The sequence below is a fragment of the Hyperolius riggenbachi genome, chromosome 3 (assembly GCF_040937935.1).
Source record: "Hyperolius riggenbachi isolate aHypRig1 chromosome 3, aHypRig1.pri, whole genome shotgun sequence".
NCBI lineage: Eukaryota > Metazoa > Chordata > Amphibia > Anura > Hyperoliidae > Hyperolius > Hyperolius riggenbachi.
Genome location: NC_090648.1, coordinates 83,836,479 through 83,862,580, shown reverse-complemented (window position 1 = coordinate 83,862,580; position 26,102 = coordinate 83,836,479). Strand labels below are relative to the sequence as shown.

Sequence of the window (26,102 nt, the reverse complement as noted above, 5' to 3'; positions counted from 1 at the left end):
ACATTCCACAGGACAAAGGCATTAAGGCAGTAGAACATTTTATGAAAAAAGAAGGAACAATACCAGAAACACAGATTCATTTTCTTATGAGGGTATTACAATATGCCATGGAAAGAAACTATTTCTGGCACGCTGGGGAATTTTATAAACAGCATAGGGGATGCGCCATGGGGGCAGGCTTCGCACCCAGTCTGGAGAATTTGTTTATGGGCTTATGGGAAGAAGAGGTGTTGGCTAGTAGGGAAGCACGAGGTGTGGTGATATGGAAAAGATACATTGATGACTTGTTTATCATTTGGGGGGGCACCAGGGAGAGTTTGGTCACTTTTTTTTGAGTTCTTGAACAGGAACGATTTAAATATTCGATTGACTTTTGAGGCCAATGAAAATAAGGTGAATTTTTTGGATCTCACAGTACAGGTGGAGGAGGGGTTATTAACCACTAAGAATCACTTTAAAAGTACAGACCGCAATGGGTATATATCAGTTAAAAGCGGTCATCACCTCAACTGGATTAAAAATGTGCCTCGGGGGCAATTCACACGTCTTAGACGCAATTGCACAAACATAGGGGATTTTGAGTCTCAATGTGGCACTTTGGTAGATAGATTTAAGGAAAAGGGGTATAACGAGCAGTTCTTGGAAGATGAGTTGCACAGAGTTAGAGAAATGGATAGGAATGTATTAGTCACGGGTCACGGTGGTGATAGGAGGAATAATGACACATTTGAAATGGCATTCATCTCTAATTATAGTAATCAGTATATGTCCATGCAGAAAATAGTGTCTAAATACTGGCATATATTAGAGCAGACAATGAATTAAAAACTATACTGCCTGATGCACCTAAATTTATATATAGGAAAAGTCCCAATCTAAGGAACATTCTGGCACCTAGTTGTGTGGGTGGCCCTGGAAAAGGCCCCACCCTCCAGGGGTGGCAACAGCCAGGGTTCTTTCCTTGCTGACGATGTAAAGGATGCAGGGAAGCTATAACTACAAGGACCACCCAGGTTGTGAGCCAGGCTAATGGGAGAACAACAAAAATTAGACAGTTTGTTTCATGTAATGAAAAAAACGTGGTATATCTCTTGTGGTGCCCATGTGGGTTGCAATACGTGGGGAGGACCACCAGGCCCCTCAAGGAACGCATAGGTGAACATCTGCGTAACATAGCGAAGGGCCTGGTGGGACACACAGTTTCGGCCCACTTTAGGGAAGTGCACCAGTCAAATCCAGCACTGTTATTTTGTGGATTAGAAAAAGTGAAGAAGCATTGGAGGGGTGGTAATATAGTTAGAGAGGTATCCAAGTGGGAAACGTGGTGGATACACCACATGGGGTCTCTGAGACCTAGGGGGTTGAATGCTGACATTGACCTGATATGCTTTTTGAGTAACGATTAAAATGGAATCCTGAAAATTTGTCATTAAGAATAAGCTAGTGTCCTTTAGATATGATTAGGTAGTAAGAGGAACGTGATTACAATTTTGGGTATCATAGATATGTGTTGGATATGTGTGATGCCTCATGCCACCTGCGCGACTTGGGTGCTATATTAAGGTGTTGGGTAATACACGGTTGTAATTATAGGGTGGGGTATGCTCCTAAGGGGGATTTGGGGTTGTTGGGAGGGTTTCAATTATTATGTTTACATATGTCTATATACGGTTCAATTTCACGGCATGACAGATAAAAGATATGAGATAAGGTTAGATGACATTATGGTGAAGCACCCATAGAGTTGCGCAGAGGGAGAGAGGCAGGTATTATAATAATAAAAATTCTAATAATGAATATCTGCAATGTATGGTAAAATTGATCATTTACATGTTTTTAGGCTGCTTGCATGTAGCTGTAAGAGGCCCAACCCGCATGCCTGGACGTCACGTGGGGCTTTGCAGCTAAGTGTGGGATGCGTTGCTATAGCAGCGGCATGTCATGCGCGCTGAGGATATACCGGCGTTGGGCGTCATGGGGACGCTATACGCTTCTTGGGAAGACCTGCGCGTGACGGCACAGAAGGGGCGGGCATAGCGTCCTTGCGTAGAAGGAGGCGGCGGGTGGCGTCCCTCGGCTTTCCGCTGGTGAGTTGCGCTGTCACTGGGGAAGGCAGAGGTGACGTAAGGGAGGGAGGGACCACAATGATGTATATAGATACAATCACTCACCTCAATGGTCAGCTCCTGATGAGTAGTTATCGACGAAACTAGTAGGGCGGGGACACCAGAGAGGAAGTGCATTGGCGTGGTCGACCAGTGACAAGGGGGATGAGACGTTCTGCGATCCGGTTTCAACTCTAGCCCTGCCTGACGGCCACCATATGGGGGAGAGCCCATCCAAAAAAACTCTGTGCGCTATTTTATCTTATGGACATGTGAGTGTGCATTTTTAACTTTTATTAAACAAACTGAACGGTTTTACGCTATGAGAGGCTTTGTGCTTTACTTTGAGGTGTATGCTTTATGAGGAAGTTGCTCTACCATTCAAGTGTGGATCGCAAAGGCTGGGGATCGCCTAAGAGTATCCCAAGGCGCAATAGACCCATCTGGCAGAGGGTCTGTGGATAAGGGTGAGTGCCCAGTCTTAAGGGTGTGGTGGAGGTGTATATGCACAGAAGCAAAGTATTAATGAACACCCAGGATCTAGCTTGAAGAAGTATATGGAACCGCACCGGATAGGTTATGGACATTTGATTCATGTATATGGTAGCAAGGACTTATTGAAGCAGTAGCGCGATCTAGTTTGTATATTGTGTTTTTTTTATTGGATGTGAGAACGCGCACCACCTTTAGTTTAGATCTAAATTTTGCCAGCGCTGTGTACTTTGTACGATTTTTTTTATATAATAACATAGCTATACAGAAGGAGCCTCCATCTACCCGGCTTCAGCACCGTGAACAGATTTGGCCAGAGCACTAATTTTTTCAAGGACATAAAACTGCTCCCCCACCTCCCCAAGGCCCCCCCCCCCCCCCCCATCTTTCCCTCCCATACCAGGGCTATAATCCCTTATAAGCAGCATCTCCTTACACAAGTCACGCTAACGAAACATGCTCAGCTTATACTTTAGTGACTCAAGCACTTTGTGTAGGTTCTTTCATGGTATACTCTAACTTAAATACTGCTAGCGTTCGCTGTGAGCAAACATATGTACATGGTGCTTGATGCTGTCACAGTACTTTGACAATGAACTGACAGGGGCAAAGGATCTCTTGTCTAGAGTTAGCTGAGAAGGGACAATGATGAAAATGATTTTTTAACAACTGTCTGGTGAACAACGGGGGGCTGATGGAGGAGAGCAGGGGAGCCAGCTTTTACACACGAATTGCATTACTAATTTTGGTCACTGGGTGGCAGCATAACCCTACGCTATTCTATATAACTTTTCAGTAGTAACGATGCTTCTGCTCTGCGGTCAAACCAAGTATGGGACTGCAACTATGGGAATGCATTCTGTTTAGGTGGGATACAGGCGATGCTCTCCTCTTCTCCTCCCGACATCTCCTGCAACCATTTAAATGTTCTTCTCGGGTGTGTGTACAGGTGTGTGTACGGGTGCATTTCTCACTTAACCACTTCAGCCTTCAGTCGTTTTCACTTTATGCATCCGAGCAATTTTCCCCTCCCATTCATTAGCCTATAACTTTATCACTACTTATCACAACTGATCTATATCTTGTTTTTTCCACCACCAATTAGGCTTTCTTTGGGGGGTACATTTTGCTAAGAGCCACTTTACTGTAAATGCATTTTAACAGGAATAATAAGAAAACAGAAAAAAAAATTATTTCTCAGTTTTTAGCCATTATAGTTTTAAAATGATACATGCCTCCATAATTAAAACTCATAGTATTTGCCCATATGTCCCGGTTATTACACTGTTAAAATTATGTCCCTATCACAATGTATGGCGACAATATTTTATTTGGAAATAAGGTGCATTTTTTCCGTTTTGCATCTATCACTATTTACAAGTTTAAAATTAAAAAAAATCAATCAAAATTAGAAATATTTCATCTTTAAATAGATATTTAAAAAGTTTAGACCCTTAGGTAAAATATTTACATGTTTTTTTTATTGTAATTTTTTTTGTATTAAACATTTTATTTGGGTATTTTTGGGAGGGTGGAATGTAAGCCATAGTTTTATAATGTAAATGTCTTGAGTTTTATTTTTTTCACTTTGTTGTAGTTTTACTTTTTGGCCAGAAGATGACGGCCATAAGTTTATTTACATAACTTCACTCTAAGCGAAACATACGCTTAGAGCGACGCATTGGGGACGTTACAGCCAGAAAAAGCGCAGTTTCCGAGAGAAGCTGTCGCTTTTTCAGCGGGGGAGAGGAATTCGTGATTGGGCATCATAGCCCGATTCACTGATTGCCATGCTAACGAACCGCGGCTGGGAGCGCGCGTGCACAATCGGCCGCGGACGCGCACATAGTACGTCCAGGAGGCCAAAGTAGTTAAAGAAAGCATACTGGTAATATACCGGGTACATAATTTTACAAAGAAAGTTACAGTGCTTAAGTAGCAAACTTTTTGGAGCTCAGTATCTCCCTGGCGTAAATGAACAGGATAACCTTTCTGTGGCCGCAGGGAAGTTTGAATAGGTGACGTGGATGGGAGAGAGATCGGGGCAGCTGTTGCACACAACGTAAATAATAATTTTATTAAATTTGTTAGATGGCAAATTGACTTTGTACCTGTCTCTTAATATATAGTTACATGTCAGACTAACCTCCCGTATGACTATATACTAGCAGCCTTATAGACAATCGCGGACACAAGAAATAGTGATCCTGATTGGACCTATCTCAAGGTCTCAAAACAACCTGGCAGGAAGGTTGCTCCCGGTCTCTCCCTTCGTCCACTCACTTTGCTGCAAACGTATCTCACAGGAGGTTGGCCCTACCCCCCCCCCCCCCCCCCCCATTACCAGTTTCATAATCCTTATGGGACAGACGATAAAAAAAAAAACTTTAAGCTATCTGATGAAAGTACTGGCCACGAATATGTTTAACCCTCAGTTTTAGAACTGAGCGAGGCTGGGCAGCGGTCTCTTGGGCACGCAGACCACCGCCCCCTGTACACGAAAAGAAAGAGGAAGATAACTTTCCTTCCAGTTTTTTTACCCCTGGGTACTTTTAGTTCGTTGAGTTAATATACCAGTCCTAGTTTGGGACTGTAGGCTCTTTGTTTATTAGTAAGTTCGGGGATACAAGACGTCCAGGTAGCTATGTTGGTTCTACAGGATGTAGGGTGGGGGGGGGGTTTTGTGGTAAAGGGTTGCTTCATAACCCGGCTATGCAGTTAAATACTTTGCCTTTGTCTCTTCTGTCTCTTTCTCCCACTTGTCTCGCCTAGTCTCTGGCCCGTGCCTGTCCCAGCACCATGGTAACCGTAAGTACACTCCGCATAAATATCCTGACCAAGCATAAATCTTAATATTATTATGGACAGATGTTGTATACCTCTTGCATGTCTGCTGTTAAAATACTATCTTAGAACGTGAGGGGGCTGAGTTCCAAGATCAAACGTGCGCTAGTTACTAATTTCCTTAAACAACATTCACCACATATATGCTTCCTACAGGAAACCCACTTAATAGGGAGCAAAATAATGGCCCTTAAAAAAACCTTGGGGTGGCTCATGCCTACCACGCAACATATTCATCATATTCCAGAGGAGCTACCATTTTGGTAAATAAAAGCCTCCCCTTTTAACTAAATACAATTAAAATGGATCCTGGTGGTCGGTATATTATATTATATTACAGGCGACTATAAATCATGAAGAAGTGATTCTAGCCAATATATACTTACCCCCTCCAGCTGATATCGGGCTGTTAGATATTATATCTATTATTACACAAATGCCTACACAAACTTTTCATATGTGGTGATTTTAATTTGGTACATGATCCTACCCTTGATAGACTTAAAACGAATAATGGAGATACACTGGAATTTAGGAAATGGTTGGAAGCCTACTCTATAAACAGATATATGGAGATGGAAACATCCTACTACTAAAGCATACTCATGTCATTCTGCGTCACACGGTTCCCTCTCCAGAATTGATCTCGCCCTAGCTTCAAAAGAATCTCTTCCACGGGTCAAAACCTCTCCATTTTTGGCAAGAGGGATCTCGGACCACACACACACACACACACACACCACTAGAACTACTATTGCAGATAGGTCCCAGGCACAACGACAGGGTGTGGAGGCTCTCCAAACACTGGATTGCAGATCCTACGATTGATGACATATAAATGTCAAATTAGGGTATAATGGAAAATTAACCAGAATTCTGCTTCACCACGAATGAAATGGAACGCGGGTAAGGCGGTAATTAGAGGGCAATATATGGGGGCCATTAAATTTGCTAGGGACCAAACTAAAGCATACATACAATGGAGAAAAAAAAAAAAAAAAAAAAAAAAGGCCTCGGAACTCAAACAGGAATATGTTAATAATAAGGATCATGAAACATAATAAATGGCAACTAGCTTTGGCACAACTTGAACTATACAGAGTTGACGCCACAAAGAAAAGCCTGCTTCAACAAAAACAGAAAATATTTGAACAGGGGGACAGGACGGGTAGACCGTTAGCTTGGTTATCAAGAGATGCTCAACCTATTAATACTATCAGGGCCGGATTTACAGCTCAGGAGCCTATAGGCACATAAGCTCTGGCGCCCTAAACTCCGCCCCTTAACACAGGCCACACCCTGAATGCCACGCCCATTTTTCTTAATAAAACCACGCAATGTAATATAGATGTCCAGATAGGTAGGTGGGAGAACCCAGCAGGTAGGTATAGCGGGCACAGCAAGAAGTCAATGGGGGTAGGTAGGTGGGAAAATACAGTAAATAGGTATAGAAAGCACAGAGAGAAGTCAGTAAGGATAGTTAGGTGCAGGGGCGTAACTAGAAATCACTGGGCCCTCACCCCAAAAAAAGTTGGATGGGCCCCACCAATAGGTGCCAAATAATCGTAATGGGGTAGCGTTTCAATATAAAATAATTGCAATGGGGCAGCATTTCACTATAAAATAATTGTAATTGGGCAGTGTTTCACCATAAAATAATCATAATGCCGCAATGTTTCACCATAAAATAATCGTAATGTGTGCAGAATTGCACTAAAAATATTGTAAAGTGGGCAGCATTTCAGCAGAAAATAATCGGACAGTGGTCAGCCTAACGCTAGAAAATAATCATAATGTGGGCTGCACTTCACCAGGAAGTAACCACAATGTGGGCAGCATTTTACCTCCAAAAAAAATTATTCACTCACCTGGCAGAAGTCTTCTCTCCCGGCTGGCCTCTGGCGTGCAGCTCCCGACGATCCTCCTGCTCAAATCTCCTGCGCTGAAAGGAATAGCAGGGCTACGGGAAGATGGCATCCGAAGCCCTGTATTGGAGACACACAAAGTCTCCAGTGCAGGGCTTCGGATGCCATCTTCCCTTAGCCCTGCTCTGCTTCCTAGAAAAGTCCTGCAGGCTGAGGTGAGCTGCAGGTAGCTGGAAAAGAACTGTCTCGGCATCTATTAGACGCCCCGGCCAGTTCAACACTTTAGGGGTCCCTCAAACAGGTGGCAGTGCTCCCCCCGCACATGGCGCGTATGCTCCTGCCCCCCCCCCCCAAAAAACCCCTGGCCTTCTGTTGCTGAAGGGGTTGCATCCCCTATAGTTACGCCCCTGGTTAGTGCAGAAGTACAGCAGGTAGGTATAGAGAGCACAGAGAGGAGTCAGTGGGACTAGGTAGGTGGGAGAGCACAGAGAGGAGTCAGTGGATGTAGGTAGGTGGGAGAGCAGAGAGGAGTCAGTGGGGGTAGGTAGGTGGGAGAGCACAGAGAGGAGTCAGTGGGGGTAGGTAGGTGGGAGAGCACAGAGAGGAGTCAGTGGGGGTAGGTAGGTGGGAGAGCACAGAGAGGAGTCAGTGGGACTAGGTAGGTGGGAGAGCACAGAGAGGAGTCAGTGGGACTAGGTAGGTGGGAGAGCACAGAGAGGAGTCAGTGGATGTAGGTAGGTGGGAGAGCAAAGAGGAGTCCGTGGGGGTAGGTAGGTGGGAGAGCACAGAGAGGAGTCAGTGGGAGTAGGTAGGTGGGAGAGCACAGAGAGGAGTCAGTGGGGGTAGGTAGGTGGGAGAGCACAGAGAGGAGTCAGTAGGGGTAGGTAGGTGGGAGAGCACAGAGAGGAGTCAGTAGGGGTAGGTAAGTCAGAGTACAGCAGGCCAGATAGGTAAAGAGAGCACATACAGAGAGCAGTCAGTGGAAGGGTTAAAGCGGACCTGAACACAGAACTTCCGCTGTGCTCTAAAAGATACACAACAGCATCAGGGCTGTGGAGTTGGAGCAATTTTAAGTACCTGGAGTCGGAGTAGGAGGTTTCGTAAACTTAGGAGTCTGAGTCGGTAGTCGGAAGATTTTTGTAATAAATCCACAGCCCTTGTTAGTATTATACTAAGGAGTCGGAGAGTCAGAGTTGGTAGTTTCATAAACTGAGGAGTCGGAGTTGGATGATTTTTGTACCGACTTAACAGCCCTGAACAGCATAATAACGTTTAAAGTTTCATTACAGCTGCAATAAATCTGCAATGTGTCTACTTCCTTCTTTCATGGAAGCAGACATAGGCTTAACATCCTGTGCTTTCAAATTAGCTTAAAGGAGTCATCAATCAGATAATGCTACCCCCAGTACTACTTAGCCAGGGATTCCTTCAGCCTCTCACATCTGCTATGTCCCTCGCGTCTACTGCACCACTGTCAATCACCTCCACATGATCCGGAGCATACTGCGCAGGCGCAGAATTACTGAGCCTGCGCAGTACACCCTGGGCCACGTGGAGGTGAATGACAGCGGCGCTCGCACAGATGCAGTAGAGGACGACCAGGAGGTCTGGGATCGGGGGGCAGCAGCGGAGAGCAGAGCTGTGGTGAGGGACATAGCAGCTGGAGGAAGAACTGGGTAGTAGTACTGGAGGTAGCATTATCTGTTTGCTGACTCCTTTAACTAAAGTGGCAGTCAGGTGACACGGGGAGAACAACTTGTGATTAGACACAGATTAACGGGCAATTGACCAAACTCTAATCAATACATACAGTGCACGTCTTCAGGTTTACCTTCTGTCCTGTGCACAGTTCAGATCCAGGCAGCTCTCCCAGGAGTCGAAGGGGGCGGAGCCACTGAAACTGCAAGTCCCTCTTCTCCCAACTATGCCGCGTGGCTCAGGGGTGCAGCTGAGGGGGAACTTGATGGCAGAAGAAGGCCATGCTGCAGAGCAGACCGAATGGGATCCGGAGGAGCGGCAGCCGCCCAAGTGCCCTCCTCGGCGGTAGCAGGGATGGTGCTCACTGCTCCATGCGTTCCAGGCAGCTAACGTCACTCCTGAGCAGCGCCCCCTGCGTCCTCTCCATGGTTACACACAGCGTGACATGGAGAGGATGCAAGGGGCGCTGCTTAGGAGTGAGATCAGCGCTGGGTCTGGAACGCAGGAACCGTCACTTTACATGCGCCGCTCACGGAAGGATGGAGCCGCTGCCTGCTGCGCTGCCATTTTTTTTAACAAATGCAGGGAGGGGAGGAGGAAGAGAAAGAGGCACTTTGCGTGGGCAGTGATCCGCCCGCCCCTAACAAAAGGCTCCGCCCCTAGGCACGTGCCTACAGTGCCTAATGGTAAATCCGGCCCTGAATACTATATCTCAACTGATGAATTACTCCAATGTCATTACTTCAAATCTAGAAGAAATAAACGAAATTTCTTTCACTATTACTCTGATCTATACTTAGACTTACAAAACCCGAAAAAGATCTTGAACATTACCTGGATAATATTGTTTTACCTACACTGACTGCAGAGGAGGTAGAAGCTCTGGGTGCCCCTATATCGCTTGACGAGGTTATAGATGCTATAGCCGATATGCAGGCTGGCAAGACACCAGGTTTAGACGGTCTTCCCACTGAATTCTACAAACAGTATACCCGAATCTTAGCTTCGAAATTCATACACACTCTTCAGGCATCATTTGATAAAGGCTCCCTACCACCGTCCATGGCAGACGCGCTAATAATAGTGCTTCCTAAGCCAGGAAAACATCCCATCAAATGTACTTCCTATAGGCCCATCTCCTTGCTAAACACAGACGCCAAAATCCTCGCTAAAAATATTGGCCACCAGGCTTAGCCTCTATATAAGCAAGATAATCCACCACGATCAGTCTGGGTTTATGCCTGGGAAGGGTACAGACATTAATTTGAGAAGGTTGACAACCAATATTGCTGGCTGACATTCTAACACTGGTCAACGAATTATAGCCTCTCTGGATGCCAAGAAGGCATTTGACTTGGAAGATACCCATGGGTGGTAATGTGCAAGTTTGGGTTTGGGGGGGGGGGGGAACTTCATTAAGTGGGTACAAATGCTATATAACTCTGCTAAAGCTAAAATTCGAACAGGGAATATAATCTCCCAGTTTTTTTCCCCTAAAAAGGAGGTACTAGACAGGGGTGCCCATTGTCCCCGAGTCTGTTTGCAATAGCCATGGAGCCAGTGGCCACTTGTCTTAGACAATCAGCCATGGTTAAGGGGCTGAAACTCTGTAATCTACATGAAAAAGTATCTATACGCGGATGACGTCCTTTTATACTTAAATGACCCATATTCGTCGTTGGATGCAGCTCTGGGCATTTTTGAGGAGTTCGGTGTGATGTCTGGTGTTAAAATCAACTGGAGCAAATAGATACTATTCCCTTTAGATGATTTGTCCTCTCTACCGCCAAATCCAAACTCCCCCCCTAATAGTGGTAAACCAATTTAAATACTTGGGCATCCAAATAACCAAAGATGTTGCAAGATTCAGATCACTTAATATAGACCTGCTCATTCAACAACTCGAAAGTAAATGCACTGTCTGGAACAGGCTTCCACTAAATCTGATAGGCAGAATCTTACCTGCTCAAAAATGATTTTTACCACCTAAATTTAAAGGGAAGGTCCAAGCAAAAAAAAAAAAAAAGAGTTTAACTTACCTGGGGCTTCTACCAGCCCCATGTAGCCTTCCTGTGCCCTCATAGTCACTCACTGCTGCTCCAGTCCCCCGCTGGCAGCTTTCTGACCTCGGAGGTCAGGGCCGCATTGTGTACATTTTTACGCATTCCCGCTAGTGCAGCAACATTAACATATACATTTTTACGCGTTAGTGGTGCAACGCATACATTTTTGTTCCTGCACTAGCTGGAATGCGTAAAAATGTATGCAATGCGGCCCTGACCTCCGAGGTCAGAAAGCTGCCAGCGGGGGACCGGAGCAGCAGTGAGTGACTACGAGGGCACAGGATGGCTACATGGGGCTGGTAGAAGCCCCAGGTAAGTGAAACTCATTTTTTTTTTTTTTGCTTGGACCTTCCCTTTAACTATGTATTTCGACAGTGCCCAATCTGGCTTCCAACGACACTCTTTAAACAAATAGACAGATTGTATCCTTTATATGGGCAGGAAAAGCACCAAGAATTGCATTAGACCAATTACAGCTCCCTAAATCTAGAGGTGGGCTAGCGCTTCCACACTTCCAAAAATACTACTGGGCATCAGAGCTTGTTACGATTAGGTGGTGGTTCTCCCAAGAGGCAACAAATCCAGCGGTGAATGTCGAGGCAGCATTGTTGGGTTCGTATGAACAATTAACAAACCTACCTTACAGAGGACCTAAAGCCAACCCCCAAACCACGGTGGCCATGACAACCACCTGGAAGGCCTGGTCGACTACTAGAACCCTTATAACTAAACCTAATACAGTTTATCCATACACACCGCTATGGGGAAACCCGCAGTTGAAACACTTTTCCACCATACCCGACCCAATTATATGGGCGCGGTACGGGATTAAAAACATCTCATATCCAAAAGGATAAATCTCTTTACACCTTCAACGAACTTAAAGCTCAATTTGACCTCCCTAATAAGCACTTATTTCGATACCTTCAGCTACAACACGCACATAAGTCACAATTTGGATCCCAGCCCCCCGACATGCAAATTGACAGTTTGGAACACTTACTTTTAACCAAAAATCTCCCCAAAACACTTTCAGCCATCTACACTGAATTGCTTACTCGCAACAACGCCAGACTGGATAAAAACTTACAAAAATGGATACAGGATGTCCCTACTTTAACCAAAGAAGAATGGGACGCAATATTAGAAGATTATCCCACTACGGTTATAGCTGCCAATGACCAACTTATCCAAACGAAATTCTTACACAGAATTTATCTTACACCGGTAAGGCTACACGGAATGAGTACCATCAACTCAGATAGATGCTGGATGTGTTTGGCGGATTTGGGCAGTTTTCACATTTTCTGGCAATGCAACAAAATCATCCCCTTCTGGGTAAATGTACTTTCAATTATTAACGAATTGGTGCAAACTTCTTTCCAGCTAGATGCAGGGCTGCTACTACTAGGGGGAATAGGCAAGGATATTATTACATCCCATAATCAACTATTGGTGAGGACACTATGCTTTTATGCTAGAAAGGAGATTCTAAAATATTGGACGAAAAACTCTACCCCGACCCTTGGTACTTGGGCTAAAGCAATAAATAATGCCCTCCCCCTATATAGAACAACTTATCTGAATAGAAAAAGTCCCAAGAAATTCAACAAAGTATGGGGAGTCTGGGAAAGCAGGATACTGGACCCAACCAATTAAAAAGTTTATACCAATTATTGACTGAGAGGCATGGAATTATGAGCGTGGGGCGGGGATGGGTGCTGGGCTGGAGACAGGCGTAGACCTCTTTTCTGGGGTGGAACCACCCCTCTTTCCTTCTTCTCTACACTTTTCTTGTGCAGAACGGAACTGCTGTTATTGTTACCCAATCGAATGAGACGCAACTTTGCTTTAAATTGATAATGGACATGGTTATTACATTATCTTGTGTAATAATACCGCTGTTGATGTGGATGTCTGCTACAGTACTCTTTTGTACAGCTATAACTGTTTATGCACTGTACTTCTCTGTTCACTTAAAAAAAAAAAAAAAAGTTTGTACTTTGCGGCAGTAGTAGTTCAGAAGGGCCCAAACTAATTTAATTTCATGTAGAACTGACTGCAATTTGGTGATTCCTCTCTCTCTCTAAAGGAGGAAAAGTAGTGAAGGTATTTATCAAAGGCCCATGGGAGAAACCTGATTCTATCTGGTTTCCGCTATTTGGCGGAAGTTTGTTTCTCACCGGGAGATTAGGGATTTTTTCCTTTTGAACCTCTCTTATGGGAATTCTTCCCCCTGTTTTGGACAGGACTGAACCCACGTTTCCTCTCATCACTCTCAGACTCACATTAACATCAGAATGGGAAGCGTAACTTCTATGAGACACATTGGATACAGGTGTTGGATTTCGCACATTCCTCTCTGGGGAAATGTCTGAACAAGAATCTCTAGGAATCCTTGTTGTGCGATTGCCTAGTAAGGCGGTCACAGCTTGGCAAGCTTCACTCAACTGGCGGCATAAAACATCTTGTGCTTCTGGTTCACCATCACCAATTGGTTTTTATTATTAGAGGATCAGGAGATCTCTCCCTATCCGGGATACCTGTCTTTTTGGCTTTTGGAGTACCGTTGCTGCAGTTCTCCAAAATCTTTTCAGCTTGCGGTAGGCTATGCGACCATGTTCAGCATACGTTTCTAGGTCCCCAATCAAGGCTTCCCTGCTTGAGATCTTTATCTCATTGGGTTTTATTAGACTTCATAAGTTGAACAGTTGATTCTATCTCACTTAATTGAAATCTTAAATGTCCATCTCTTCCTTCCTTGTTTTTGATTGGGCATCTACCTCTATCAATGCATATAAAAACAGGAGGTAGGGCACACATTAATCTTTTCTCTTTTTCTGCACTGTTAGATGCCAAGGTCATGCTAGTTAAATAGCGTTCAACCACACCATCCATTGCAAAGATATCATTAAGGTCTGCTTGAACATCCTTTTCAAATCAGCAATCCAAGCATCTATCCCTTGGTCAATTTTTAAATACACGGGTAAAAATTGACCAACATTGTGGGTCAATTGCTCTGGGGTACTCCCAACTGTCGCTACCTACAAAACTCATGGTTTCAATAAGTCAACAAAATAAAACCATCTTAACAGAAGTATGATAGAACGTTTTCACGATTTGTACCAATATGTGAATGTAATATCGCTGGGGCCTCCATAAATATGTCAGGTGTTTCTACGATACGGCCATATAAACTATAACCGGATGTATAAAATGAAAAGCGAAGGCCTCCTACAAAAATAATGTGAGGAGTCTTACTATATTAAACGCCCAACCTTAAGTACTTCTAGCGAGTTTCCCAAACTACAAAGAGTGAAAAGTCAGGACAACTATATACTTTTAAAATAATTTATTAAATACACAGGTTGTCAGAATACAAATCAAATCATAGGAATCAACCCCCCCCCCCCCCAGATATTAAAAACCACAAAGTACTTCTTGGTATAAGCCGACTACGCTTCAGAGCAAAGTTGACCACAGATAATATTAACCAATAAAATCAAACAATCACAATAGGCTGTGTAACCACAAGATGGCAGACATTTTATCTTACTTGCAAGGCTTGAGTGTGTCTCGGCCTTTGTCCCAGTGTCCCCTGGGACACTCAAGTATCAAAATCCTCCAAAGAGACCGGCACCACTACAGCAGGATAATATTCAAGCTCTTTTATTGCATAGAAAAGTGAGGCAGTACAGTGACAGTCGCTGTTTCGGGCCTAGCCCTTTATCAAATTGTAGTAGCCATAAAACACACACATATGTGCAATGTTCTTAAATAGCCAACAGCCAGTAAAACTACCCACAGGTGTAAGGCTGGGCGGGGTTCCAGGCGGACCTGATGGGGAACATATCTGTATAACAATACAAAGTATGTAAAAGCATGTAGCCATTTACCTTAAATCCTCTCTTTCTAAACATTCGGTTAGTCTGGTCACTCACTATCCTATCAATTCTTGCAAATTGACTTAAGTCCTTGAGTCAATTTGCAAGAATTGATAGGATAGTGAGTGACCAGACTAACCGAATGTTTAGAAGGGAGGAAATGTCTAAAAAGTTTCAGAGGAGAGGTTATCCATCACACACACACACACTGTTACCTCGTCCTAATAAAAGAAAGGGTCCGACTGGCCCTCGTATGCCATTTGTGTCAACCTTCAGTGCTTGAAGTGACATGGTTTCACGGGTGATACGCAAGCACCGGCGGGTTCTCACGGACGGTTTTCCGCAAGTTCCATAATTTTGCCATCCACCAATGATGTCATTTAACCACTTTGTCCTCCTTGACGTATAAAAACGTCGAGGACAGGCGCGCTCCCGCGGCCGATCGTGCGCGTGCACGCGCACTCCCGGCCGCGGAGTCGGAACCCATGGAATCAATGTATCGGGCTATGGAACCCGATCACTGATTCCCCTCCCCCGCTGAAAAAGCGACAGCTTCTCTCGGAAGCTTCGCTCTTTCTGAAGCTGTGTCCCTCTAAGCATACATTGTACGCTTAGAGTGACGTCATGTAAACAAACTCGAGATTGCCATCTTGTGGCCAAAAAGTAAAACTACAAGTAAATGCCAAAAAACATTACAATACACCAAGATTTCCCCAAATAAAACACTTTTATATCCCACCCTCCCAAAAATGCCCACATAAAATGTTTAATAAAAAAAAAAAAAAAACAAAAAAAAAACACAAATATTTACCTAAGGGTCTAAACTTTTTAAATATCTATGTAAAGATGAAATATTTCTCTATTTTTTTTATAAGCTTGTAAATAGTGATGTATGCAAAATGGAAAAAATGCTCTTTTATTTCCAAATAAAATATTGTCGCGATACATTGTGATAGGGACATAATATAAACGGTGAAATAACCGTGACAAATGGGCAAATACAATACGTGGGTTTTAATTATGGAGGCATGTATTATTTTAAAACTATAATGGCTGAAAACTGAGAAATAATGATTTCAGTTTTTTTCCTTATTCTTTAGGTTAAAATTAATTTACAGTAAAGTGGCTCTTAGCAAAATGTACCCCCCAAAGAAAGCCTAATTGGTGGCGGAAAAAACAAGATATAGATCAGTTCATTGTGATTAGTGATAAAGTTATAGGCTAATGAATGGGAGGTGAACATTGCTCGGATGCATAAGCTGAAAACGACTGAGATGTTAAGTGGTTAAGAGGGCTCCGACCATACGTGACAGATTGACACCCAGGAGACGGCCACGTCCAGAGGGTAGACAAGTTGGCATGTTCCCTTGTCTGGGTTTTATTTATTTATTTATTTATTGTCTGGGTTGTCATATGTGTAGTATGGTGTTGAAGGGTGATAACAGTAAAAAAGGGCGCAGGAGGCTAGTGGACAAATCGGGCGCAGCCATTCACTCCTATAATTATCGTTTAATGGGCGCCGAACAGGAAAAAAGGGCGCCCGAGAATAATAACGTTTTCCAACGGCGCCCGAAGATTTTTCATGTTTTATAACTGCTTGTGGTGATTTACGTTTCTTATTTCAATAAAACATTTTAAATGTTATCCCTTACTGTTTGTAAAACATTATTATTCACGAAACAAAGCGATCAGTACGTAATGTAAATTGTAATATATTTTATCCCTTACTGTTTTTAAAACATTCTACACACAATACAGTGAGCACTAAGGAGGGTCTTAGGTTTAGGCACCAATAGGGGGGGGTCTTAGGTTTAGGCACCAATAGGGGGGTCTTAGGTTTAGGCACCAACAGGGGGGGGGGGGGGTCTAGGGGTTAGGGGTAGGTACAGGGAGGGTTACTTAGTAATTTTTTTTTTTTAAACATTATACGTTTTACTATTTAAACGGAAGATTAACGTTTTTACAATTGCCGATTTAATGCACATTATTTAATGATTTATAACTTTATAAAACATTTTAAACGAAATACAGTACAATACATTTTTAAACGTTATCCATGCTTATCGTTTAAAACCCTGCGCCCTTTTTTCCCAGTGCCCCTTTTTAACGTACGCGATAGATTTGCCCATCCATCACGTGGTAACTCTTATCGCATGAATCGGTTGTATACGTGCGATTCTAGTTTCATCGTATACATGCTCAAGTGCCCTTATGGCCTTGCGTATGTAGGGATGACGACAACGCCTGAAGGAGCGTATTTCGTCACACAAATCAGCTATACGGCATAAAAACGCAGGGCCAGTCGGTCTCTGAACACTTTGCAAACTTTAGACATACGGTATCTCAACTTAGAGTTATGGTGATTAACTCAGTACCCCCAGACTGGAGGTGGCAGTAGGGAGACTGAATTACTTAGAAGGGAAGCTTCCTGGATAAGGCGACTCTGTACTCTTGAGCCCGGGGGACTTAACCGGGACTACGATCTGGGGTTTTGTATGCATGGACGTTAGCCTAGTTGACAGTTTAGGTGTGGTCTTTTTCATACTTACCTCTTCTATACCTTACTGAATTGTGTTTATATTATGTGTTTGAATACAAGCTTTATTTTTTTTATGGTCTTTGTTTTTAGATATCCCTGGACGGAGGTTCGGTTGGACTTGGATGGGTTAAGTATGGAGCCATTTGCCTGTTATTTTTTAGATGGGTGGTGGGCTGTTTTACTCACCCTGCGTTTAATCATAACAGCCCTGGTCACAGGATGACAATGGTATTTATGTGGCCTACAATCAGCTGTGTTTACTGATGGCCTTATGTGATTTTGTATTTTCTGTCTATACCTGTGCGTGTGGCTATTTAAACTGACAGTTTTTGGCCATTTTCAATATACTGAGTGGTGTGTAGCATTACTATGACTACACACGAGGGCTCTATCACATCACTTCCGGTTCGCCGACAGGATGTCGGCTTTTTGGAACGCAGTGGTTACGCGTGGAATGCGGTCTCCACTATGCAGTGTGGTGTATTTTGATAGGCCAGTCTCGGGGTGACTCTTGAGGGGGGCAGTACGTTCTTGCCACACCATCTTCTGCGCACAGGCGCCTGCGGCGTGGAGCAGCGTTTTTGGATCTGAGAGAGGATTTAAGGTAAATGGCTACATGCTTTTACATACTTTGGCGTCAATTCACCAGAGAGGATTTACTAAGAGAAAAAAGGTAGGTAGTTTATCTCATGAGGTATTTTAACACTCTGGAGTCAATTCACCAGTGTGAGAGGACAGAGAGAAAAGTGTTCGATAGCAGGGGATAATGGAGAGATATGCATGAGGAAAGTGTGAGAGAGCAGAGAGTTAGGTAATCGGTATTAATGATTTACATGGGATACTTTTCCTCTCTGTAAGCTTGAAAGTGAAGCATTGTGGGTAGGAGGCAGAGTTTTACCACTACCTGACCAGAGTATTCCCGCCTTTTACTGCCGGATCATATCATAAATCATATCACGAGTGAGTCTGAACTTCTTCACCACCTCTGTCTCAGTAAAATTATCAAGAACTGTTCTCTCACGAAAAATACGAGGGGCGATTAAACAGACCCTCCTCCTGCGCCTTCGTCTCCTCATAATAGAAGCAAGCTCTAAGGCCTAGTGCACACCAGAGCGGTTTGGCTGCGTTTTCCGATCCACTTGCGGCTGCGGATACGCTTGGGTAATATATTTCAAAGGGCTGGTGCACACCAGAGCGGGAGGCGTTTTGCAGAAACGCACACTCCCGGGCTGCTGCAGATGTTGGATTGCGGAGGCATTTCTGCCTCAATGTTAAGTATAGGAAAAACGCAAACCGCTCTGAAAAACGGCACTTCAGAGCGGTTTGCCAGGCGTTTTTTTGTTACAGTAGCTGTTCAGTAACAATACATGAAATCTACTACACCAAAAAACGCTTTACAAAACCGCAAAATGCTAGCTGAAACGCCACAGAAAAATAAGAAAAAGCGTTTCAAAATCTGCTAGCATTTTGCGGATCTGCTAGCGGTTTTTGGTGTGCACCAGGCCTAACAGAGTAAGCTCAAAAGGCTCCCATCTTCCACAGCAGCAGCTGCTGTGTGAAAACTACGATATCTCCAGGTTCATTCAGGGGATAAAGAGATGAAAATATAACAAATGGCCACACCCCCTTTCTTCCCTGGTGAATTGTGATTTAGAGAAAAACTAACTACTAACTATCACTTATTTATCTCATACTTATCTCACATTTATCTCTTGCATTTCTCTCTGTCGATATTTTCCCCTATACTTCTGGAGAATTGCTATTTGGAGATATCACAGGAGGTAAATTACCTCCCAAGAGATAAATAGGTTGGTAACCTCTGGTGAATTGACGCCTTTGGCCTCGATTCATAAAACTGCCTGCGAGCGGGGAAAGTCGAGCGGGGAAACACCGCTGTCGGTATTTCCGCCATCAGGGTGGTAATTCATAAAAATTTAGCTACTTGTGATATACGTGCGGAGATACTCCGCTGTAGGCAGGCGTTAGGCTGTCGGGAGACGTGCGGAAACAGGGGAAGCAGGCGGAATCCCTCCGTGCGGTGTTCTCTCTGCAGCTGCTTGGGTTCACTGCAATGTATTCCGCACGCTTCTCGCCACATCAGAGGTAGCGGTAATACCCGTCCGCATACCGCTACCTCTAATCTTTATGAATTGACATTTGTTACTGTTGCTGTGATAATCACCGCGCAAGGCGGTGATTAATCACTCTGCTCGCAAATGTCGGCTTTTCATGCGGAAAAAGCCTTTATGAATGCATATTTTGGTGTGTGGTCGGTAAAGTGAGCGTTTTTTTGCATTTCCGAATGCGGGAATGCTTTATGAATCGAGGCCTTTGTATTGTTATACAGATATGTTCCCCATCAGGTCCGCCTGAAACCCCGCCCAGCCTTACACCTGTGGGTAGTTTTACTGGGTGTTGGCTATTTAAGAACATTGCACATATGTGTGTGTTTTATGGCTACTACAATTTGATAAAGGGCTAGGCCTGAAACGGCGACTGTCACTGTACTGCCTCACTTTTCTATGCAATAAAAGAGCTTGAATATTATGCTGCTGGAGTGGTGCCGGTCTCTTTGGAGGATTTTAAAAAACAAAGGAAAAGATATGAAATTATGACCGGATCTGTAAATGGAACTTTATAGCAATCAATCTTAATCTCCCCATCAAGAATAGTCACGTTTACCTGGTGTGACGAACATTACGGAAAGTCGTGCGCAATCGCCAACGACTTGCGTAATGGTCCAGCTCATTACTGTCAGTCCTGTGTAGATTAAAACAAAGGTCTCTCTTTTCCCTCTCTTCTCTTAAAAGCAGAGTACAGTAACTTCCCCATGTCCTGTGAGGTCATCAAGGAATTTCACACGTAGCCCGACCTACCGGGGAGAGCCATTTGCTGCACAGCTCATGTCCCAGAAACTAGATCCAACCAGTAAGATATAAAAAAAAAAAAAAAAAAAAAAAAAAAAAAAAAAAAAGATTCCCTCCAAACTTGTAGACTCAAACAATGGAAACTTGAATGTATTTGTATTTCAAAATAGGCTTGTCACAGAAAGACAAAAATTACATTTTCGGATAACCATAAATCAGTTCTATCGTACGTTCACCTGAATTACAGTTCCCCCACTGTCAGGGGTCAGGGGAATGCTTTATTCAACCTGCGCAAAGCGAACACACGAGCATAGGCATGTGTAGCCTCATGTGATACAGGGTTGCAGGCCGCTTATGAATATAGCCTTGGATTTGTGATGCGCCAATCTGGGGTGGAATCACACAGAGAATTAATAAAATGTTACATTTTCTTGCTCCGAGTCTGGGGGCAGCAACCTGCTGATTAGGAGGTAACACCGCCTTAAACACACCTACTTTCCAGATACTGACAGCCCAAAACTCAGGTCCTATAAAAGTGGGGCGGGAGCAAACCCGCCCACTTCTCCAAATTCCATCGACCGGGAAAGTCCATGCATGCGTTCAAGGAGAACCGACGCATGCTGTGTTCAAGGACTCTTAACCTTAATGCCTACTTTTAAACCGGACTCTGTTTCTTCATTCTCCAAATGGACTGCTCAGCCATAACTAAGTAAGAATTTTCCGATTGTATTCCTTTTATTTTTAAGCTTTGCGTGTATAGGTTATTGGTGTATATAACTGTATGTAATGCATTTTTGCTATTAAACGTTTTAAAAATCGTTTAGCGGTTCTGACCTGTTGCTAAACATACACAATCGTACCTATTCTCCTGAAACCGCTACCCTGTGTTTAATAGAAGTGTCCATTTATAACCCGTATGCGTGAATCCTGCTCAGATAGTCAGAGCTGATCCAGATTCCTGCATACTGCAAAGGGTTAACAGAGCATTCTCAAAGTATTAGCATAATTACAGTAGTGGGCTGTGTAACCCACTTGGTGGCAGATCTTTGAATTGTATGTGTGTGGTGAATCCTTTGGCGTCCGTCTCGCTCCATTAGTCAGTTCATCAAACTGCGAAGTCAGGGGCGCATGCGTGCCGCGAACCAAGATGGCTGCCTAAGCGAGAAGCTCTTCCCGATGGACCGGATTAAAAGCCCTTTTACATTATAAATACCATCTCGGGCACCCTAATTTCTTAGCATCAGGTGGGGGAACAAGCCAGCCTCCGATATATGGGCAAGAAAAGAGGAAGAAAGCGAGGAGGACACCGTACTCTCGATCACTACCTGTTAAGGCCTGGTCCGCGCTCCTCTCCAAAGATGGCGGCGAAAGAGGTGCAGTCAGAATCCGCTACTGGATATATCACCAAAGAGGTGCTGGAAGGCTGCCTCGCAGACCTATATGCCAAGGTCACTCTTTCAGTGAAGGCCTCGATAACAGAGGCACTACAGGAGCTGAAGACGGATATTTCGTCAGCACTATCACGCACATCCATATTGGAGAAAGAGATAACGACACTACAACAGCGCTGTGACTATCTGGAGGCGGAAAACTCCAGGCTCTCAGAATCGGTTTCCACCTTTCACCGCTCGATGGAGGATCAGGAGAACCGGGACAGGAGACAAAATTTAAGATTGAGAGGAGTACCAGACACTGTTCGCCCACAGGACATCAAACAGTATGTTCTTGATCTGTGTGTCTCATTGTCCCCTGACACTCCGAAAGGAGCTATGGAGGTTTGATAGAGCACATCGTGCACTAGGCCCGAGACCCCCGGGAGCCCCACAACTGAAGGATATAATTGTGCGATTCCATTATTATGAAGCAAAGGATATCATTTCTCTGGCCACCAGAAATATGCAATCATATCTTTACCTGGACACAAAAATACAAATTTTGAGTGACATTTCTTCTATCACTTTGGCAAAACGCCGTAAACTACGGCCGGTTACTACATTACTGCGGGAAAAAAGGTATTCCATACAGATGGGGTTACCCATTTAAACTAATAGTGGTAAAGGAAGGAGTCTACCATGCAATATCCGATCCCGTGGACGCTGGGGACCTTTTGAAAGGACTGGGGCTCACTCTCCCGAAAACTCCAGAGAAAGAATCTCCTCAGGATAACGTAAATCCTCCTCTGCTTTCCCCTGCATACTCTTCACCCAAAAATGGTTGAGGCTTAGCTAGGGTGCCTTCATTATTTTAGAATAACATGTTAATTTTTTTAATAACAAATGTGTAGAGACAGAGTTATCTACTGATTAGGTAATACTAAATGGTAGTTATGGTCTAGGGCAGACCGGGCCCTGGGAGTGGCGGCAAGCTGGGCATAACCACGTTGGTGAGTGCTCCATGTTCCCTCAATACGGGTATGAAGCGGATCATACCCGATGGGATAATTTATTTCCCATAAAGTTTAGATGTTTGCACTGTTTGCTATGTCTAATATTTTTTCCAACAGGTTGTTCGCAATCACTAGCAACAGATGCACTCCGCCATTTTAAGGCGGGGTCTTTTCCTTCCTCCTGCTATTCCTCTACTTTCTCTTTTCTGATCTTCTTCCTCCTTCTTTCTTCTGAGTGTCTGGATTACATAGATAGATTAAGGTTTATGAAGATAAATGATGAAGCTGGTTCCTGGAAGGGTAGTTATGATATCAGATATGCGTATATCCACCTTTTAAAAAATGATTAAAATATTAACATTAAACGCAAAGGGTCTTAACTCAATTCGCAAAAGGTATCTTGCACTAAAAAGACCTGGAGCGTTCAAAGGCGGACTTGGTTTTACTCCAGGAAACCAGATTCTCTAATACAGGGAGTGCAGAATTATTAGGCAAGTTGTATTTTTTGAAGAATAATTTTATTATTGAACAACCATGTTCTCAATGAACCCAAAAAACTCATTAATATCAAAGCTGAATATTTTTCAAAGTAGTTTTTAGTTTGTTTTTAGTTTTAGCTATTTTAGGGGGATATCTGTGTGTGCAGGTGACTATTACTGTGCATAATTATTAGGCAACTTAACAAAAAACAAATATATACCCATTTCAATTATTTATTTTTACCAGTGAAACCGATATAACATCTCAACATTCACAAATATACACTTCTGACATTCAAAAACAAAACAAAAACAAATCAGTGACCAATATAGTCACCTTTCTTTGCAAGGACACTCAAAAGCCTGCCATCCATGGATTCTGTCAGTGTTTTGATCTGTTCACCATCAACATTGCATGCAACAGCAACCACAGCCTCCCAGACACTGTTCAGAGAGGTGTACCGTTTTCCCTCCTTGTAAATCTCACATTTTATGGTGGACCCCAGGTTCTCAATGGGGTTCAGATCTGGTGAACAAGGAGGCCATGCCAGTTTTTCTTCTTTTATACCCTTTATTGCCAGCCACGCTGTGGAGTACTTGGACGTGTGTGATGGAGCATTGTCTGCATGAAAATCATGTTTTTCTTGAAGGATGCAGACTTCTTCCTGTACCACTGCTTGAAGAAGGTGTCTTCCAGAAACTGGCAGTAGGACTGGGAGTTGAGCTTGACTCCATCTTCAACCCGAAAAGGCCCCACAAGCTCATCTTTGATGATACCAGCCCAAACCAGTACTCCACCTCCACCTTGCTGGCGTCTGAGTCTGACTGAAGCTCTCTGCCCTTTACCAATCCAGCTACGGGCCCATCCATCTGGCCCATCAAGACTCACTCTCATTTCATCAGTCCATAAAACCTTAGAAAAATCAGTCTTGAGATATTTCTTGGCCCAGTCTTGACGTTTCAGCTTGTGTGTCTTGTTCAGTGGTGGTCGTCTTTCAGCCTTTCTTACCTTGGCCAGGTCTCTGAGTATTGCACACCTTGTGCTTTTGGGCACTCCAGTGATGTTGCAGCTCTGAAATATGGCCAAACTGGTGGCAAGTGGCATCTTGGCAGCTGCACGCTTGACTTTTCTCAGTTCATGGGCAGTTATTTTGCGCCCTGGTTTTTCCACACGCTTCTTGCGACCCTGTTGACTATTTTGAATGAAACGCTTGATTGTTCGATGATCACGCTTCAGAAGCTGTGCAATTTTAAGAGTGCTGCATCCCTCTGCAAGATATCTCACTATTTTTGACTTTTCTGAGCCTGTCAAGTCCTTCTTTTGACCCATTTTGCCAAAGAAAAGGAAGTGGCCTAATAATTTCGCATACCTGATATAGGGTGTTGATGTCATTAGACCACACCCCTTCTCATTACAGAGATGCACATCACCTAATATGCTTAATTGGTAGTAGGCTTTCGAGCTTATACAGCTTGGAGTAAGACAACATGCATAAAGAGGATGATGTAGTCAAAATACTCATTTGCCTAATAATTCTGCACTCCCTGTAAAGGTCGGAGCTTTCTAAGGAGTAAATGTTACCCGGTGGCGTTTTTGGCTAGTGCGTCGACTAAAAAAGCAGGCGTAGCGATACTAATTCGGCATAACTGTCCATTCGTGATATCTGATACATATAGTGACCCTGGTGGAAGATTTATTATCTTAAAAAGGCTCTCTTCATGGGGTGACAATAGTCATTGCTTCAGTGTATGCACCAAACGATGGACAGACCTCCTTTATAGATAAAGTACTAAAGAAAGTAGCAACTTTCAATTGTTCTAACATAATAATAGGTGGAGATTTTAATTTGGTCTTTTCCCCTTACCAGTGATAGAAAATCCACTACTAAGCCGCTAAACTTTTCTGAAATTTGTAAAGATTCTCGTAAGTTCAGGGAACTTTTAAAGGAATATGGGCTACTAGACGCCTGGAGAGTCCTACACATTTTAGATAAGGATTTCACTTTTTACTCGCAAACTGCGAAGTCAGGTTTACGCTTTGTGATGGGCAAAATGACAGTGTGAGAGGATTTCTGACTGATCGATCGATTGACCCGCCCGCAGCCCGCCTGGATCAGCATTTTGTCAGTCTGTCATTGGCCTCAATTCACTAAGCTTAACTCCTGTCTTTAATAACTCTTCTGAGCTGTTTTACAGTTATCACCATATAGTTGTGATAACTGTAAAACAACTCAGAACAGTTATTAAAGACAGGAGTTAAGCTGAGTGAATTGAGGCCAATTGTCTCTGAATTTCACTAATCAGCTTAAAATTTTTTTTTTTTTTATAAAAAAAGTAAAAAGAAAAGATCTATTTCTTGCAATCCATAGGTTAACCAGTTCGGCCTTTCTGGACGAGCTTTCTTGTCCAGAAAGGCACTGCTGCTTTCAATGTGTGGTGCGCGCGATCGGGCGCGCGCCCGCACCCGCCGCTAGCCCCCCGATCAGTGAATGGGAATATAATTCCCATTCACCGATCTAACTTCCCCGCAGAAATACCGACGCTTTCTCTCCAGAGAGCGTGGTATTTCTGCCCCCAGGAAACAACTCCTCTGAATTTTGGTTCCTGGATGCGAAATCGTTCGCATCCAGGACTTTTCTCACTGTGGCCAAATAGTAAACTGCACCCACATACATTTTTAATTAAAGAATTTGCTTATTTTACATGTAAAATAAGCAGTTTCCCTCCCACACCAAAAATTACCCACATACATTTTTTTATTAAAAAAAAAAAAAAAAAAAAAAAAAAAAAAAAAAAAAAAAAAAAAAAAAAAAAAAAAAAAAAAAAAACACACACACACACACACACACACACACACACACACACACACACACACACACA

The 26,102-nt window shown here is 43.5% G+C and overlaps 2 protein-coding genes across 3 annotated transcripts in view; one reads left to right on the top strand and one right to left on the bottom strand.

Moving 5' to 3' along the window:
* Positions 1 to 26,102, bottom strand: part of LOC137562171 (kelch-like protein 24a) — a 91,023-nt gene that overhangs the window by 44,961 nt on the left and 19,960 nt on the right. The window lies entirely within an intron of this gene.
* The window catches only part of LOC137562771 (kelch-like protein diablo), a 69,752-nt gene continuing 61,234 nt past the window's right edge, over positions 17,585 to 26,102 (top strand). The window contains exon 1 of one of the 2 annotated variants that reach the window (XM_068274443.1): positions 17,585 to 17,616. The gene's annotated coding sequence lies outside the window, so the exon portion shown is untranslated. Of the gene's footprint in view, positions 17,622 to 26,102 lie in introns of both variants that reach the window. The other variant, XM_068274444.1, reaches the window with a different exon arrangement.